The sequence below is a fragment of the Micropterus salmoides genome, unplaced genomic scaffold (genome assembly GCF_014851395.1).
Source record: "Micropterus salmoides isolate LMB-PRFRI ecotype aquatic unplaced genomic scaffold, ASM1485139v1 Ms_hic_scaffold_16, whole genome shotgun sequence".
In the NCBI taxonomy this organism is placed as follows: Eukaryota; Metazoa; Chordata; class Actinopteri; order Centrarchiformes; family Centrarchidae; genus Micropterus; species Micropterus salmoides.
In genome coordinates this window covers 6,616,282-6,632,659 of record NW_024040707.1, presented here as the reverse complement: position 1 = coordinate 6,632,659, position 16,378 = coordinate 6,616,282, and the positions used below count along the sequence as shown (strand labels likewise).

Here is a 16,378-nt window from a genome sequence, read left to right as displayed (position 1 = left end):
CAGAAATCTGCAGTAGCGGATCATTTGCTCACAAATTATTTTGTTTCTTCCACCTGAAATCAAATTTAAAAATAAAACTGTAGACGCTAACCTCTGTGGGCTCCATGTTTACTTCTGTACGTCAGCGTGCTGCGTGTGACGTCGTAGTATTCTTTTGCACATGCGGGTCTATTTCAGACCGTGGCCGGTTCACAATAGAGTCTGATATGAGCTACGTTTAAAACATAATGTGGGCAATAAAAGTGAGCATTAAGGCCAGCAGGGTGAACATAGCTAAAGTGATCTGAAAAGGGAAATGTTTGAGACGAAGGGATCGGTCTTCGTCATTTGGATAAACCTCAAAACATGAAGATCCTCTTCCTTTTATTATTATTATTTTTTTTAAATTTTCAAACTTGTAGTCTTCAGCCTCAACCGCCGCATGGTTAATATCACTTGAGGCAATTTACCAGACTTCACACCAAGCCACAAAACACTGTATAGAACTTTTTTCACAAATGCAGTCATCACATAAAAGCTCAATTACCTGATTAAAAATGCTTAAGAGCTCTACTCGTTCCCCCTCTTTGAAATATCCAGAATCTATAAATATCCAAATATTTCTAAATTCAAAAGTTTAACTGAGACTAAGAAGTTAATTTTATATGCACACGTCACACCTGTAAATTACGTATTGGACCACAATTAACTCCGGTACGTACTATCAGAGAAACTTTCTCCATTCAGCAGATGACTGTGAAAACAGTGTTTAAGTACCTGCACATACATCAGTCTGCACAGTGAAGGTCAAGCATCCAAATGAAGTAAGAATGCACAAAAAGGCATTTTTGAGTGCAGGGGGGGCTTTAAAATCAACCACAAGGGCATAAACACGCAGCAGTGGAAATGTATACTTAACTGTGTTGCTAGTTCTTAGTTGATGCATCTAGCTAAAAGAATTTAAACATGAGCTTTGGAGGCTGGGAGGACGTCAGAATAAATGTGTCACATTTGGAACAATATTTGGTGAAGAACAGGAGGACCGGCACTGTGAGCGTTTCATCCGGAGGAATGACCTCAGAGCTGCAGAAGGAGGATCTGCAGATAAATGTGGTTCCACTCTGCGCTCACTAGATTACATTTACGGTCTGTGTGCCCATGTTTGAGTTCGATTGAAGTTTTGTGAGCGCTCTGTCCCAGTGCAACTTTGAGATTACATATCCAAGCTGTGCCGCATTACATCATGAAAAGCAGGGCCAGTGACTTATTCAAGTGTAATGGGCAGTATAAGTGCTTGCTCGCTGTGTTCGCCTCTAATTGTTCACAGATGTTCTGCACGCCTTTGTGTCCCACATCTTGTTGCCGCTGGCTCACAGGCATACAGCGTTCGGACTTTATTATAGAGGGGAAACGTGGCATGGAGTAAGTGTTTAATTTGGCTGTTGGTTCTGTCAACTGGTTTTTGGGTATTTATTGGGCGTTACACTCCATAACAAAGCATAATAGACTCTGAAACAATAAGTCAAATACCCGATTCGTCTACTATGATTTTATATAATTGATCAAAGCAAGTATCCACCAACAAGCCTGATGACAAACAAGTGGAGTCACAGAGGAAGTGAAACGAGGAAGCGCCATCACAAGCAAATTCTTCTTCACCTCCTGTCAAGCTAGGAAGAATTATTTTTACTACAAACTGTTCCACATTCTGTCAATTACTAACAAGCACATTTCTGAGACGGTTAGTTGATTAATCATGGCTGAATGCCAGAAAACTAACCGGCAACTATTTTAATAATTGCTTAATCCTTTAAGGCATTTGTCAATTAAAAATGCCAAAGATCCCCAAGTTCCGTCTCTCAGTTGTGACAATTTGCTGCTTTTCAAGCAATTTGGAGCTGAAACGATCAGTCACTTTTTCACGAAAATGTATAAACTATTAAACTAAACTATTTTGATAATTGTTAAATGCATTTCTAAAGCCTCAGGTTCTAGCATCTCAAATGTGGATATTTGCCGTCATAGTAAAGGAAATGTCGTTGGTTTTGGACTTGATTGAACAAAACAAGACATTTGAGGACGTCGCATTGGGGTCTGGGAAACTAAATGATAAATCAATGAATGAAATAAGTCGTCAACATGTTAATGTATAATAAAAATACTTGTTAGTTGCAGTCATAAAACAGAGGAGCACATACTATAGGCCTGCAGCTAATGATTAATCTCATGATCTGCCGATTGTTTTTTCTATTAATTTATTGATCATTTAGTCTATGAAATGTCAGAAATAAGAATAAATGCCCGTCACACTTTCCCAGAGTCCAATGTGATGCCTTCAAATGTCTTGTTTTTGTCTAAAACCCAAAGACATTAAATTTACAATGATATAAAACGGGAGAAAAGCAGCAAAAAGTCTCACATTGGGGAAGCTGGGAATATTTGGCTTTTTTTTCCCCCACTGGATTTGCTTAAAATATGGTTAAAGAATTCATCGATTCATGAAAACATTTCTCGATGATTTCTCTACTGATCAGTTATTCGACTTGTTTCAGCTCGACGCAGCAATGTCTTTTGTGACACTGACTCAGGCATCTTGAGGCAGAATGTGAGTTTTATGGAGCGAAAGATCTTACAGCCTCTGTAGGTCTGTCAAATATGACTTTGTTAGGTCGTAGTTCACCGAATTTAAAGGGAGGAAAGAGCGACGGGACAATCATTTTGTCAGATTGAAGACTAGTAGGGGTGCGCAGACAGGTCAGAGCCTCCTGCAGTCGGCCTATCTCTCCAGCTTCGCCCCCCACCTTCTTCTGCATAAACTACCATGCTTTGAAGATAGGCTGGGCCGGAGCTGGGTCCTCTCCTTATCAGCTATCAGTTCAGCCCTTTATCGCCCCGCTGTCTGATGCATGCAGGTACTGTAGTTACCATGGTTATACACCAAAGGCACTTCTGGAGCCTGCATTAGCATTGCAAAATATTCATCAGTTACCCCACGGAGTCTGCGCAATACAACAGAGCTCACAGCAGGAGGGAGAGCAGTGAGAGCATCATCCTCCTCATCATCATCACGACTGTTTACACGCACACAATGCAGATATTTAGATCAAAGGAATTATCTTCGCCTGCATAGTCCCTTTTGAACTCAGCCGCCTCATCTCAAGCTTGTTGTGATTGTTTGTATGCATGTCAGCGAGAATATTTGCAGAAGAAGTCGAAAAGAACAAGTCGAAAAAACTGCCAGAGCCCGTTTTTATCAAATGATTGAATATACTTGAGGAATCCTGATAGTATGCGAGAGAGCAAATGGCTCACACTAGCTGCAGAGGACTCATTCAAAATCCACCCTACAGAGGAATCTGTGGTCATACAAACATTGAAGTTGGCAAAACACTGCTTCAGCCTGCTGCAGCTGTAACAAACATTCAATTCATCAGTCTGGCCAAAGAAAATATGGCTTGGAATGTAGCTTTAATCAATTCAAGCAAACCGGGTCCCCACAATGTCCTGGTTGACCCAAAAAATGATTAATTTTTAATGCAGACACAATCAATCACAACCGAGATTCTCCTCTCAGATTTATTTTTTGAGTTGTGACCCGTGTTAACTTGGATTAAGGTTTGTAGATAAAGAATCACAGCGAGAGTTGGAGGTTTTGTCTAAATTCAGGCTGTCGTTTTTTCCTTTTGTGTTGAACAGTGTTCCTTTGTGCACCGCTGCAGTTTATTTTCATTTGTCTTAAAATAAAGTTGTTATTGAGGAGCTTTAAGCACCCTCCCCCCCACTCCACCACCACCACCTTTCAATCCTTAAACCCTCTCCCACAAGGTGCTTAGTGAACTGCTGGTACTTCTGTATTTTCAAGTTCTCGTGAGCTTCCTGTTTCAAAAGCTCTCGATCAGCTCGACCTATATGCCTTGAAAAACATCTCTTCCCATGGAGATTGTGTTTGTTGGTGTGGATGGGGAGCAGATTGTTTGGAGGCTAAGACAGGAATCTCCATATATAACCCCCCCCTCCTATATTATCTTTTATTCTGTACCATAAATAGGTCTTCCTCTTGGCCAGGCCTTGGGAAAAGGATGTGGATGATGAGAATGCGTTGCTCGGCTGAGTCCTGGTTGAGTTTGAGCCTCTGCGGCTGGTGGCCAGATGTGGCCAGATGTGGAGACACTACCCACCGCCAGATCACTCACGCTCCTCCTATACCTTCTGTTATCAGCCGTCATTGTTCTCCACATGTGTGGAGCCTGTATCACAAAGTTCAACTTAGTCCGGCTCACTTTAGGTTACCTGGCTTCACTGAACCGTAACTGGTGATTTGTTATCTGCTGCTGTTAAAAGGGAGCACGCCTCATGATCCTAGAAATTAGAGTTAAAGGCTAAGTTAGGTATTTTTAAAGCTGGACCCTATTTTCCCATGTTTTTGTGTCTATATGACTTATTAACTGACAGGCTCAGAAAGAAGTGTCTGACAAAATTATGGAAAGGATCCCTACAGGGATAGACCTTTTTTTTTTAAAAAGTAAGATCCTTCTTGTTTAACCAGAAACAGTGGCTTTTATTGCTTTTATTATTTTATCGTCAAAGCCACCAGACTCCCTTGACAAACATTTTAATTTTACCTCTCTGGTTTAACGCTGCCTCAATCAGTTAGTTTGAGTTTTTGTGCAACCTTGGTGTTTTTAACCCTTTAAAACACCAAAGTAACACAATAACACAGACAAACTAACTGACGGAGGCAGCGGTAGATCAGCAACTCCCATGTTCTGCAAGATAAAATTGCTGTTTTTATTAATGGAGTCTGGTGGCTTTGAGCAATATAGTGACTGTATCTGGTTTAAAAATAGGTCCATCTCTGTAGGGATCCGTTTATAATGTCAGACACTTAGCGAAGTTTCCCTTTAAGCCCAAAGAGTAATTTTGTCTTACATTGCGCTCATACTACTACAGCAGCTCTATAGACTGGACATGTTGGCTGCTTATGACCCGGATTAACTTGTCTGGCCTCACCAGTGCCAGTCTTGTTCAACCTCCACATACTTTCCAGGCATGTCAGGGTTCAGGAGTGTGGTGCGAATATGACTCACTGAGAATCAGGTATTAAAGACGTTTGCTGACACACATGGAAATGTAGTGTGGAGCTGGACAAAACACAGTCTGGTTACACAGCTCGGAGTCTGGTTGGCAGGGGGACGCCACCTCTCTCAGGAGTATTTACTGTGGTATGAAACCTGCCTTTGTAGGGGCCACGACAAATGGTTTTCATTACCGGGCTTTTATGATAGCGGACATGAACTAGAGAGCATACTTTGAATCTTTTCACATGTGAGGGATTTATTAAGATCACCGTAGCTCCGGAATGAGACTGATAAAAGAAAAGTTAGTAAAACAATAGGGCTGCAATTAACAATCATTTTCATCATTGATTAAGCTGATGGTTATTTTCTTAATTAATCAATTACTATGCCTGTCACAATTTCCCAAAAGCCAAGGTGAGAGATTTCAATAGTTTTGTTTTGTCAGTCCAAAACAAAAATGTGTTCAGTTTAGTGTCTAAAAAGGCTAAGAAGTATGGAAAATATTCACATTTTTGAGGCTGAAACCACAGATAAAAAATTACTTAATTATCTAAAAAAAATTATTCAAGAAAAAATTTAACTCTACATGTGAATGTAATTTCTCCTGGCTTTGCGAACTAACACCTCCAAGCCAGACTGGAGGCAGCCACTGATGACGGCTCAGTGGCTACAACTCCTGACTTCCTAATGAAGCCTGAATAAACTAACACCAGAGGCCTCCACCGACACCACCAGGGTTTTCATGACCCCAGCTGTAGACCCTGCACATCCTGGGCCGGAGTGTCACATTTCTTGTAGGTGGATTAGCTGTTCATCCTCACATGGAGCTGTGCACATTACTGCCCGTTAAACTGTCTGCCCCCTCAATGGGGGTTTGTATCCCATGAGTCTGATTTACAGCTCTTAATTCAGAACTTCCCTGACAGTTCCCTCGCTTCAGAAACCGTAACAGTGGACCATCTGCTAACGGATCGCTGCTTTCTGTGGCTTTAATAGGGCTGCCTGCAACTTACGATTATTTTCAGTAACAGTTGTCTAAGCAGCAGTCCCCAAAATATTCATTTTGCTATGATGTGTGAAGAGTAAGAGTAGAAAATCTTCACATTTAGATGTACTTACAAAATAACAGGAACCTTTTTTAAAAAGAAACCAGAAAGTTATGGTACTTTGGTACTTATGGTCCTAACCTGTTGACTATTTCGTCCATTAATTCCTCGTTATTCTTTGGGCTACAAAATGTCAGAAAATTGTGAAAAATGTCCATCACTGTTTCTTGAAACTTTAAGCCCCCCCCCCCCAAAAAAAAAATAAATATGACATTTAGTACAAGAAAGAAAAGCAGGATATCCTCACAATTCAGAAGCTTCAACTTGGTAATGTTTGGTATTTTGTGTTTGACAAATTACTTACTAATTACTGATGATTATCTAAATAGCTGCAAATTATTTTTTCTGTTGATCAACTAATCAGTTAATCAGCCAAGTGTTTCAGCTTTACCTGTTAAAATTTCCTAAAGTTTGACCTATTCCAGTTGCTTGATGTCTGAGAAACAGCCCAAAAACCAAAGATATTCAGCTCACTGTCATGTATGACAAACAAAAGCATCAGCCATTCAGTTGACAAGCTGGGACTTGTCATTTAGTCTGTTGACTAATTGGTTAATCGACTAAAGTCTTTGTTGCTTGGAAGATATTGTTCTTTGTTTTCAGGGGTGGAATTTCCTGTGTCACCTTTTCATGTAATCAGCTGCATGTGAGTAAATTGCTTGCTTGAAAAGGAGGTGTCAGTCGGTGTGACAACGGTGTGACAAGTCCTGCTTTACATGTTGTTTGCTTTGAATTTCAAATCGGTCACGTGCTGGTCCAGTCTGCTTATAGGAGAAGTTCTCTTCCAGTTAGTTTCCAGGCAAGTTTCCTTCTCTTAAGGTTTTATTGCCCCTTGACGTTATTATGTCCGGATCTTTATGTTACACACATCACCATTGAGTTTTCTGAGCAGTTAAGTGAAGATCCTTACTTGGGGGAAAGTGGATAGTGGAGGGGGTGACAATAGGCCTTTTTATGTTGAGAGTTATCCTCATTCCCTTGTGTTTGCTCCAGGGGGACCATGTGACCGGCTCTCATTCAGGTCAATGCGGCTTGTTCAGCCTTTGACCCTCTTAGAAGGGAAGCCAGTGCCTCAGTGTCCCATTCATGCCATACGGATGTCTGTGTGCATTAATGTCTGACATAGCAGAGGTATGACAATCCCTTCATTCAGCTTTTTTTAGGTAATATGTGTAGCATTTGGTGATTAAAGGATGGGCTCACATGTCCTAAAACAACACTGACATACCTAAATGAACCATAGACTGTATAAAAGAAGTTGACATAGCCGCCTTGATGTCACCCATTAGTTTGTGGACTACAACTGTGGCATTTGGACTGCTGCCATCTTGTGTCTTTTGAACCATAGGCTACGTTCACACTGCAAACATTATTGTCCAAAACTTTTTTTGATTGCCAGTTCACATTGTAGTCAAATGCGGCCCATATCACACTCCAATGTGAACTGTCCATGGCTTGCAAGTGAACCACACGCAGCACGCTGTAATGCTGAAGTAAATAAGGAGCCACAGAGGTTAGCTCCAGTTAGGTCACACTTGCTAACACTCCAGATTTTCACAGGAGTTGGCCCAAATCTGAACTGGAAAAGATCAGATTCCACGTGACTTGGGCTGTTCACACTGTTATAAAAACATCAGATCTGACCCACAGATGAGCAAAGAAAAATCAGATTTGTGTCAGTTACACCAGTTACAATTAACTTTCATGAACTGTAAACACACTGTGAAAGTTCCACCCTAAAAGTAGTTCACAACTAGTTAAATGTACACAGTGTCGTGGATACGACTCGCCTTGATCATGATTGACTGACAGGCCACCGTGGTAGCAATTTGTCAATCACAAGGTAACCACGCTCTAAAGCATATTGCTTTAATCGTCTCTTTTCCACTGAATGGGACCATAATTTACAATATGAACATCATGCTGTACTGAAAAAGACAACTGAGCAACTGAGACCATAAACTCATTAGGAAAGTGTTTACTTAGGTAATAAATCGAGAGAAGTTGGGTCATTTTGTTAGAGTCCAATGCAAACGGATTTCTTTGTGCAACCAGTGCCGGCCATCAGAAAGAATGCAGGTTTAAGGCACTTCCACATTGGCTTCACTTTTCAGACCCAGAGGTTCCCGCTTTTATATGAACTTTTTTAAAATTATTATTACCTTTATTTATTTAGGGGAGCTTCACTGAGGGGAAGCCTCTCTTTTGCAGGAAGACCATCCTCACATTTGCACAGTTACACATTCACACCTGGAATCTGCGCAGTACAACCACAGTCTGATCTGCTGGCCACTGAGCAGCTCCACTGGAGCGGTTGGGGGTTAAGGTCCTTGTTCAAGGGCACCTCAGTGGTAGTAAATCAGGGAGCACATAATTATGGTTTTTCAGTGTATATAGAAATCCTGAAAGTATGACTTGCAATATCGTAAATAAATACAGCCGCTCCTTGCTGCGTTCACTGTGCTTCACTCACTCTCTTGCTCACCACGCACACAAAAAGGAGCTCCTTGAAGGCGACCGCGAATGGTTGGGTTACAGGTAAAAAAAGTCAAATGCTTCTGCCCCTGTATGGAGTATTTTGGGTTTAGTCCTGATGATAAAGGTGAGCCAGAGAACACGGATGAAGCAGCGTTGAAGGCTAGACAATGTCATACATGCAACAGTGACTTCTATCACCAGCAGCTCAGCTTTTAAGTTTTTTATTTATTCCAAGCCTATCGTCAGTGGAATAGATGGAGTTTTAGGTAAATCTGTAGGATATCTTTTAGTATGATAGTCCCTCGTTGTGTTTCCCTGGACAGCAGCCAGGCTTCCATCAAACTTTAGCGGCAAAAGTAAGTCACTAAGTCTGTTTGCATTGAACTTCGCTTGTATTGATACACCAACTTTTCCACCTCAGCCAAGTGTAAAGAAATTTTTGGGTGATACTTTCTGTAATTTCTTTCTCAATTTTCTGGCTTTTATGCTCAGGTGGGTGGAAATGTACTCTTAATAGCCCTTTTCCATACACATGTGATGGCTTGGTTTGACTATGCATGTCAGCACAGCGCAGCAAGGATTTGCATCTCCATTGCAAGAGTATCCTTCCTGAGCTTTAGTGAAGGGACAGTGACACAAAGACGTTCATACTAAAACGACAACGATAAATTAATCTTGGATTAATATTAATTTTGGAATAGATATTTTTCCTCTGGATTTTGTCCCCCATCTCTTATGTTGGAAACGCATTATAGGATCTTATCATGACCAGCAGTGATGGATCGTAACTAATTTACTGACTAGTCCCATTTTGTGCTACATGGGAGTGGCTGTGGCTCAGGAGATAGTGGGTCGTCTACTGACACAGGCAGGGTTAGCGGTTTGATCCCCACTTCCTCCTGTCCACATGTCGAGGTGTCCTTTGGCAAAACATTAAACCCCAAATTGCTCCCGATAGTTGGCCAACATCCTGTGTGTGTGTGTGTGTGTGTGTGTGTGTGTGTGTGTGTGTGAGCAGCAAAAACCTTGAAGACCTTGTAAATGGAAAAACAAATTCTACATTTCAGAGGAAAACATTGTACTCACTCCGCTACATGTATTTGACAGCTTAAGTTAGTAGTTACTTTGCAGATTCAGATTATCTATCTATCTATCAGCTGCAATATGATCTACATAATCATGCATCACTAATTATAATCCAATAATATATATCTTATTCTGAAATGGGTAATTCTGCATAATTAGTACTTGTGCTACATTACGTCATGCAAGACTTTTGCTTTAAGTTCCCCTCCAGACACATTTTAAAGTATGAATACAAATACTCTACCATGATTTTAATATTTTGTTTAACATGGTTTTCCCACATAAAAAAAAAACACATTCTAAACAAGTGCTCGAAATACATCTACTATGGATCTATGAATGCCACCGCTACTTGTGCTAGGTTGACGGTAAAAGAGCATCAAGGTGGCTAGTGTTGGAGGAAACACTGGAGAGATTCATTCACAGCTTACAAATGCAGACTAAGATGAGGAGTCTGTTGTGAGCTAAACTCAGCATAGCAGATGTATCAGAATGGTAATTGTTGTTAGCATCTTTTGTTTGTTTGTGTAGTTTGGTAGCTTCTAACTGGCAGTGGCGGACACAGCGTTAGTGGTTGTGAAACATACAGTGGTGCTACTATTTAAAGTGCGTTCAAATTAGTAGATAGTCAAAACTTTCTTTATGCTAATGCGAACTCTCGCTCTTGGTACTGACAAGTTTGCCTTGCATTGGCATTTGCTAGAGAGCGATTGGCTTTCAAATTTGTTACATGTGGTCGAGCAGGGTGACCCAAGGCAAATATGTAATGCCGATATTTAAAACAAAGAAAAGTCATTTATAATTCCATGCAAAGAACAATCTAATATACATGTTAGCCTGTAACATGTTGTTTTAGATAGAATTTTTATTACTTAATGAAATAGAAACCTACATTGTGTTATGCTGTAGATTTCAGAGCGTGGCTGGTGTTTAATGGAGAGCGGGGTACAGTTTGTCAGAAGTGACGTCATTCAAATTGCATATATATTTAACGCTAGTCAGTAATGTTTTTTAAGACAAGATTGTTAACCAGTCTCAGGTCAGTTTCAGGTTCTCTCTTTGTCAACCACTAGGTGGACACAGATTAGAGGCCTGGAGATGAGGACAGACTGGGCAGGGCAGCCATATGTGTTAGTAATAAGAGGATAAAACCTCAACAGACACAAGCTCCTTTTGATCTGGGTGATTTTTGATGTGAAGCTCAGCGTCTGCCGTGTGTTTATTCTTTGTCGTGGTTAAATCTTGATGACCTGTGCAGCTCTCCTTTTTATAGGCGCTCATGTCATTTGAATTGATTCACTTGTATTTTGTCTTCGGGTTTCCCCTGATTTTCCACATTGGATTCATCAGTTTCTTTTTGCTTGAAAGCATAGCTCGCCTCTCGCTCATGTCAGACATAGAATTTGAAATTCTCCTGTGAATCTGGGACATTTGTATACAAACTAGCTAGACTGTTTTGGTCAAATCTGAATGACATTTGCTTGAAACAACTGACATTCATGTGAGCACCCTGGGGCACTTGATTTTGACCATAGGAAGTCTGGTGTGGGGCTGAGTCGATTCAGGTCAGGTCTCTCGTCTGCTCAATTAGGGTCAAATTGAAAAAGGAATCGCTCAACTTTCAAATTAGTTGTTTATAAAAGAGAGAAGATGTTTTGCTATCTATTATCTTTATTGTATTATCCTCCCACATTCAAGTAATGAAACCCGTGTTTCCCTCCTCCTCCTGCTGTTGTTGCCTAGGCGCCTAGTCATTTTGTCATCAGACTTGGTTTAGTGTGTCTGGCATGTCTGGGGGAATGAGGATGATGTGGCTTCATTAACAACGAGAGCAGATGAGTCACAGAGGGTGAAAACCTGCAGCGATAAAACCACACCGAGACACTGTGCTGAGATACGTGTGGAAAACCTCAACGCTGCTGACCAGTTCAGACACGACACAGATAGTTGAAACATGCTGCGGCTGTAGTAATCCTGTGGAACTATTACGATTATTCAAGCACAAATTCCAGATCATTTCCGATTCCAGCCTCTCACATGTGAAGTTTTAATGCTTTCCTTTGTTATGTGTGATTGTAAACTAAATATTTTATGGGTTTTGGACCGTTAGTCAGATAAAACGTGCAATTTAAATAAATCACATTGAGCTCTGGGAAACTATGAAGTACATTTTTCAATTTTTCTGGCGCAGAATACCAAATATTGACTAGTTCCAGCTTTTTTTTTTATGTGATATAAAACTTGATATCTTTGGGTTTTGGACTGTTGGTTGGACAAAACACGCACTTAAGACAGGTGTTAGAAAAGTGTTTATGGGCCAATCAATAAAATAATCAGCAGATTCATCTAGGGCTGCAACTAGCAATTATTTTCAGTATTGATTGATATGCCATTCATTTTCTCTGTATCTGTTTCTCTGTAGAAGATCTGATAATAGTGCAAGGTGACAACTAATTTCCCAGAGCCCGAGATGATCATGCTGCAAACAGTCCAAAACTCTCAAAATATTCAGTTTACAATCAGATACAACAAAGAAAAGCAGCAAATCATCACATTTTAGATCAAAATAGTAGTTTTTCTGTCGTTTTGACCAATCGGCTATCGTTGCAGCTCCAGATTAATTGATAATGAAAACAGTCGCAACCCTACATAGTGTGAATCATTTTGGAATAGCATAGATGGAAGGGCTGAACGATTTTGAAAAAATTTCTGATTGTGATTTATTTTGACTGATAGCGATATGATTTGCGATACTGGGGGAATGACTGGTGTGATTTTTGCGGGGATCTCTACCAAACAAAGATGTTTTCTTAAGTCTCTATAATATGGTGTATAGGCCAGGACATCTCTGCATCAAGACAATATTTAATTTAAAATGGTATTTTGACACAACCTTTAACAAATATTGCGCCTCCTGTGATTTGAAAATTGCAGTAGGCCATATTGTGATTTTGATTTAAAATTTTGATTAATTGCTCAGCCCTAAAAGATGCCATACATTTGCTGGTTTCAGCTTCTTAAATGTAAGATTTTCTGCTTTTCACTTAAGCTTGTCACCAGGATATATCTGATGATAGTACATTTTTTTTATACATAAATAACAAACAATCTTGACACAGATCCCTTAGATCAGTTTTTGTTGTGTTTTTTAAATTATGAGTGGAACATTTATAACTTTTCTTTGATTTTAGGAAACAATTATGTCACTATTTTCTAGCATTTTATGGACCAAATAAATTAGCTGATCATGAAAATAACAGTTACGGTTAGTTTTACTAGAGTTCCTGTTGTGAATGAATTTGGATCTCCAGTGATTTCTCTTCTCCTCAGCGCAGTCTCACAGGACTCAGTTCAACACTTACCACCAGTGTGATTGAGAAAGACAATCCTCTTAGCTCAGAGCCTGTAGTATTTTTTTTTTTTCTTTTTTTCTAGGGCACTGAATGCCTGTCAGTTCAGCCCGGCTGTCGGATATCCTCTCTCTGTTACGTTCCTTTGTCCGTTACATGGTAGGCTCTCTTTTGAAACACAACCCCCCTCTCCACCTCTTTATGTCCTGAGCCGGCAGCTGCAGGGTTAATGTTTAGCATCAGCAGCAGCAGGAGTTGGTGGTGGAGGAGGAGGAGGAGGAGGAGGGGAGTTGGAGAACCAGAGCAGCAGAGAGGTGGGGGCTGGTCCACAGCTGTTGTAGTAGGCAGGGTCTATTGGAGTAGGAAGCCTGCCTCACTCACCCTGGAACAATGGGAGACACGGCAGCCTCTGCAGACAGCACAGACACACACACAATGCACATGCCCAAGGACAGGCCTTTTCTAGCTATAGCATAGAGGAAACCGGCTTCCTCGCCACACTCACAGGGTGACGGCACTTTTAACGGGGGGAAAATAATCCTCTCAGCGGCCGGAAAACAGACATGTAAGGTTGTGGCCTTTTTCTGTCGCTCTCTTTTCTTGTGTTCCTCTGGTGCCTTACGTTTCATTCTGCTGTGAGGGGATCTCGGATGTGCTGACTGGATGACTGAAAAGGCAGCGGGAGCAAGGTGAGCTGACCCAGAATGTGTGCTTTAGCGAAGGGGGATTTGTAAATCAGTAACCTGATTTGAATTTCAACGGCTGACATGGTGTTTTCTGGGCTTCTCGCTGCATCTGCCTGTTGTGACGGCGTTTCTGTGTCAAAATGAAGCCGCAGTAGTGCCCATATTTACTTGAGAATTGTTTGAGAATTAAGTGATGTGACAGTGAGGGAACACATGTTTTGTGAGGTTTTATGGTGTTGACTTGACATGAGTGGACTTGAGATGACACTCAGGACAGGGCAGGTCTGATCTGCTGTGTGTGTGTGTGTGTTTAGATTAGCATTAATGTCCGTGGGCTAGCTTACATTTCAGGACAGCAGCAAACTGAGCACTGCTAGCGCACAGCTTCGTTTTTTTATTTTGGCCTGAGCAACCACAGAATCGTGTCGGATTGTTTTGGTTGTAGCTAACAATGTGTCATAAATCTGCCAAACGTGTACGGTGGTGGTGGACAGCGCAGCCTCAATGTTGACAACACAGTTTGCATTGTATCGGAGATGGAGGACCCATGATGTGTTTCCTTTCAGGGTGTGGAGGTTGCCTGGCACAGATTTAAAAAGGATCCCTGTGTTTCAGTTTGATTGCTCTCAGACATACATGGCGCACATCCAACCTTTCAGGCCTTTTGGGAAGGGAGCTCCCCTCCTCCATACCCCCTCCCCCAACTCCTCTCCACTGCCTCCGCTCCTCATCCCAAATATTGCTTGTGTACGATTCGTCTCGGTTCATATAGCCAAACATCAGACAGGAAACGGCGCAGAGGGGGGTGCGCCAGCCTGATTCTGTCTCACCCACATCTCTCCTCCTCTTTGATATTTATCTACATCTTTGTTAATGATGCAGACAATCGTTTGGTAATAGTGTGTCTGCAAAAAACAGACATTGGCCTACATTTTTTTGGGGGGTGAAAGATTCAGTCTTCCCCAATCTTCTTTAATTCAACCATGTGAGGATTTATATTTTTGTCACATTGTTTACATCTTCCACCTACACACTTTGCCTACACAGCAAGAACTTTAATCTGTGCCTTTTTGCGATTGGCAGATGGAAAGGGTGGTGTTTGACATATCCTGAGACGGCCTTGCCTATACCAAATCCCCAAGAGTGCGACTGACATGATTTAAGAAGCTTTTGTGCATTTCTTCTCTCTTCTTCGGCTGAGTCGCCTTTGAAATAGTTTTTTTTTTTTTTTCTTCCCAGTCTTGCCCTCATTTCATGAAATCTTATCTACTCATCCTCCATGTGCAGCATCTCACCAAACCTCTTTTTAAATACCTGAATTTCCTTCACTCAATATTTCGTAATTTTTTCAGCATCCAGCCGTCTAAAATCAAAGACTGTCGTCTGTGAATTAAATATTGGCGCTGTGCAATCGTCGAGGTCTCATGTGCTTTTTATTTTCAAGCTCTGTGATCTGCCATCTTTGTGATCTTGCCTCATGACACGGATCGCGGCTTGTTTCCTTTCCCAGGACCAGGTGTACCGAGGAGGACACTGTCAGACCGGATCATCTGCTCTTGCTCTATTAAAACCCAGATTGAGGGGGCAGATGCTCAACACCTCTAATCCCATTTTAGTTTGACAAGATCTAAACGGATCAGACCCTGTTTCCCTGTAGACCTCTTTTGTAAATGAAGAGTTAATGCTGCAGCTTGCCACCTAAACATACCTGAAGTGATCAGACAAAACACCGGCTGAAGAGACGCTGCAGCAGACGTGGTGTCCGATTTAGGGTTTATATAAAGTGAACATAATTAACAGGGAACTCTGTTAATGGGAATCCCATATTGGACTAAAAACAAAAAAAATCATTGTGTGGCACTCGATGTGTAAATTCTGCGTGTCCTGAGTTATCAGAAAGACATAAAAGGGGAGTTCTTAAATGCTGTATCTGCTGAATTATTCATCCAGCTTTCTTTCATTACACTTTACAATGACTCAGAGATGAAAGGAAAGACGAGAGGAGGCGAGGCTGAGGAGGAGGGCGAGATAACCGAGTGGGGGCTTGTGGTCTTGGCATGGCTGGCGTCTGCCGAGTGCTGGTATCTCCCGAGGGCAATGGAGCATCTTCCTCTCCTACCGGTTTCCTGTTCACTCGCAGATAGGAGGAAGGCTGCAGCCTTTGCCCGCCGCAGCCCATAACAGAGGTGACATTGGTCTCAAACCAACCGACCACCCAAAACTCCCGCCGTCAAATCTTTTCAAACTCTCATTACACTCGGCCAAATCTTGTGGTTTCTAAATCATGATTTAAGACACAAGTAGGACTGGCAGAGATGTCCGAGGGTTTTTTCGCCAGACAGCCTGGTGCAGAAAGAAAGAGGCAGGGAGTTTATTAATTAAAATGTGTCCTTGTGTTTTCTCTCCCTTAGCTCCTTGGTTTTGTTGTTGGGAGACAGAGGTGCCTGACAGGAGACTGACTCCTCTTCAAGGATCACAACGAGAGCTGAAACCACAGGTGAGTTTGCTCATTATGTATTCATTTTTGGGGGTTGGGGATTTTTTTATGTATCACTTCTTTAGGGCTACAACTACAATCATTTTGATTATCTTCAGAATACAGTCTTCTTTTAAAC

General features: G+C 41.4%; 1 protein-coding gene across 4 annotated transcripts in view; it reads left to right on the top strand.

Moving 5' to 3' along the window:
• The first annotated feature begins 7,173 nt into the window (after positions 1-7,173).
• Positions 7,174-16,378, top strand: part of nckap5l (NCK-associated protein 5-like) — a 31,435-nt gene continuing 22,230 nt past the window's right edge. For 2 of the 4 annotated variants that reach the window (XM_038721842.1, XM_038721845.1), the window contains exons 1-2: positions 13,493-13,766; positions 16,175-16,260. The gene's annotated coding sequence lies outside the window, so the exon portion shown is untranslated. Of the gene's footprint in view, positions 7,295-13,492; positions 13,767-15,777; positions 15,950-16,174; positions 16,261-16,378 lie in introns of those variants that run through there. The other 2 variants (XM_038721844.1, XM_038721843.1) reach the window with 2 other exon arrangements.